The 3,526-nt window shown below is 34.8% G+C and overlaps 1 long non-coding RNA gene across 1 annotated transcript; it reads left to right on the plus strand.

Annotated features, from left to right (window-relative positions):
- Positions 1 to 411: 411 nt before the first annotated feature.
- LOC107780784 (uncharacterized) lies at positions 412 to 1,465 on the plus strand. The gene is made up of 2 exons (XR_001646897.2): positions 412 to 718; positions 1,152 to 1,465. It is a non-coding gene; the product is annotated as an uncharacterized LOC107780784 (long non-coding RNA).
- The last annotated feature ends 2,061 nt before the right edge of the window (positions 1,466 to 3,526 follow it).

The following is a 3,526-nucleotide window of genomic DNA, read 5'->3' on the forward strand; positions in this document are numbered from 1 at the left end:
TGTTAGTACATTGACATTTTGATTTTTTTTCCTTTCCTTTTGCTCCTTTTTCTTTCTGTTTTTGCTTCTTTGGAAAGTTTGATGTCAGTTAAGTTCAGAACTTTGTTTTTCTGGATTTCTTGTGAGTTTGTTCGTTTTGGATTTGGAACTGGGCATGCTAGTGCAAGAATCCCAAAGAGAATACTGGGGCTTGCTAGTGCAGAAGCCCAAAGAAATTTTGGGCATATCGGCTCAAATGTCTGGTATGGTTAAAGTAATTAGCAAATCTTTTAAGGGGTAGTTAGGAGATTTGAATGGGAGGAATATTTCCTAACTATCTAGGAAGTTTCTAGAAAAGTAAAAAATGGGTGGTTTAACAAATAGGCTTAAAGTTTGGGGTTTGAAATCAACAAAAGAGAATTGAAGAGAGGTAATAGTGAATGAAGAAAATCAAGTTTTGCTGCCCTAAAATATTTCTATAAGAGATTCATTTTCCTCATTCTAGGGAAAAGGTCTAGGACAAAAGAAGAGAGAAACAGCTGGGTTAAAAATTCTACAAAATACACTCCATAACACATAGATTTTCTGGGTTTTTCTCTTTGAAATCTCGGATTAGACTTGGTTTCTGGGAAGCAATTCTTGTTGTACTGTTTTTGTTGATACTGCTCCACTCAACTTGGCTAGATAGTTGACTTTCTAACCTTTATTTGATCTATTAATTGTTGTTTTCTGCTCATAGGTATGTAAAATTTTGCCTATTAGTTTCTTTGTCACAATTATGAATGAAGTTTGAACTATTAGATGTCATTTGTGTTTGATTCCTTCACTATACTTTATGGCAAGCATGTTCTGTATAAACTTCTGTTTCGACACTCATCTGATCTAAATATGTTGGTTGGATTTGGCTTTTAACTCGTTTTACACAGCAGCTTTAATGCCATATTTTTTTGACTTGTTGCTCTTTCTTCAAAAGTGATTTCTATCTTTGTCCAATTTATATTTAGGTAAAGATCATGCATGAAACTACTCATTAATAATTTCATTTTTTTAACGACTCACCATGTTGGTGAGATCCTTTAGTTGTCGCATGTCTCAATTATTCCTTCTTAAAGAGGCTAGAATAGATTTAGACTTGATGTTTATCAAAGCTAATTTAAGTATTTGAATGATAGTTATTGATTCGTTGATTGCAAGCTTGAGCTATATATGTTCTGTTAAACAAATTTACGGAAAAGATACTGCTGGAAAATAATGGAAGGAATCTTGGTGAAGGGTGATTATGCAAAGGCTTTATTAGTTGTTTCTTCACGAGAAGTTTCAATAGTTTTAATAGGAATTCATTGGTTAATGTAATAATTTAAGTTTATTTCTTTCTATCTTATTAATGTATGAGTATTACTGTATGAAATGAGGGTTATGAAATTAGTCAGACATCTCACATGTTTACTTTACCTTGCTTCAAGTTGAGTAAAAACCTTTTCGCTGATTCGTTGCTTTTTTGGGCTTTTGTTGCGAATTTGTTATTTACATGATATATGGCAAGATAGGGAAGATGTAATTAAGCCCATTCATGATATAAGAATTGTATTACTTGCAAATACGGTAGTAGAACTGATTTTGAAGCTTTGACTAAGAATTTTAATAATTAGTTGGGATAAGTGTAGAATTTTGTTGTCATTCTGCCTTAGGAATAGTGTAAATGGAGTTAAAGTTTAGGCTTATTAAAATAAGTAGGCATTGGGAATCGATGAATGATTTCTCTGTTATGGGCCAGCAGAGAATTATCTAGGCCAAGACTAATCAAACGAGGTAGCCTAGTTCAAACCAGGCTTGGGAGTGCCTCTGTCTTCTATTTCTTTCACTTTGGGCTCAATTTCGAGCCCAATTGCCTTTAGTGATTGCATTCATTAAATAACGTAGCAGGCCTCCTGCTGGCCCAATATTTCAGAATGGTTAAAAGCGTGTATCAACTTCTAATGCCTTAGCTATAATCCATGGCCTGTCAATAAACCTCAAATTAACTTAGGAAGTAAACATGAACATTCGTAGTTTGCTTTAGGCACGTAATTAAATCATCACAACTACCGGTACGATTCCCGTGACGTAGTTGTGATACCTAATTTCAAATTAGTTTTAAATATGAACATCCGTAGTTCGCTTTAGTTGAGTACAAATCTGTTGAAGTAAATTGAGGCGTGCCATTCACAAATGTATCCCATAATCTATGGCCCTCACATTAATACCAAAGCAAGTGTGGAAAAGACTCGGAACATTCATAACTAGTGTAGAAAATATTTTGAACATTCGTAGTTTCCTTTAAGCGCATTTATAATAAAATTACCATAGATACGGGTACGGTTCCCGTGATGTAGTTGTGATACACAAATTCCAAATTCGGGGGTACCTTTATGTGACCCGGCCACAACAACTAATAATGTAAATAATTTAAACATGTTGTAAATCGTGGGTACGGTTCCCGTGGCACGATTTGCAATGTGTACCAAACAAACAAGTGTAGGACAACCGTGACTTGTTCCAGAATAATTCCATAAACAATTAAAAGCGGCAGAAGGAATAAAATGTACAGTAGATTTAAAGTATGTAATTAATCAGATAATTAGGCCAATAATATTAATTGAGCGACCGTGCTAAAACCACGAAATCCGAAAATGCCTGACACCTTCTCCCGGGTTAACAAAATTCCTTATCCGGATTTCTGTGTTTGCGGACTGTAAAATAGAGTCAAACTTCCTCGATTCGGTATTTTAAACCGGTGACTTGGGACACAATAAATTATTCCAAGTGGAGACTCTGAATTTGAATAAATAATCCTATTTCGGTTTTATCACTTTAATTGAAAAAACTCCCTTATACCCCATTTGGGGTAGAAATAGGAGGTGTGACATTCTTAAGTCTTACATGAACCATGGAGTATTTGGAAATAAGTTGGCTGACCTAGTTTCACGATAGACGTCATCACAACCGGGTCGGTTTTTGGGTCGTGACATCAATTAACCCAAGTGTAGTTGCCTCTCATAGCTCTCATAGACTATAAGCTCTAGCCTAGTACTTCAAAACAAATTCTAATAACTGTTTCCCTACAAATACACTTCTCAAAAATAGAATAAGTTACAATTAAAGAACAATGAATAAAGACCTAAACAACTAGAAACTTCTTCTTCAGTCAGTCAGGTTCTTCAGTTGTGCAGCTTGAATCTTTGAAAGCACCTTATTGTCGTGATTGCTATTTGTCGTGAGTAATTTTGTAGTAAATCTATAAAATAGCTATCACAACCCAAAATTCCAACCAATCAGGGCCGTGATGGAGCCTAACACTGCTCGCTAGACAAGCCAACACAACAAAGAATACGAAAAGAAATGCAATAAATATCTGACAACTGATCAATAAAATATCGTTAAAACAGCTTGGTGATAACATAATAAAGTTCTAAAACTAACAGCTAACAATAACCACCCTAGGATTTGGTGTCACAACTACATAAGCTTCTAGATCCAACTAAATACAAGGTTCTGAAAGAAATGCAAC

The sequence above is a fragment of the Nicotiana tabacum genome, chromosome 22 (assembly GCF_000715075.1).
Source record: "Nicotiana tabacum cultivar K326 chromosome 22, ASM71507v2, whole genome shotgun sequence".
NCBI lineage: Eukaryota > Viridiplantae > Streptophyta > Magnoliopsida > Solanales > Solanaceae > Nicotiana > Nicotiana tabacum.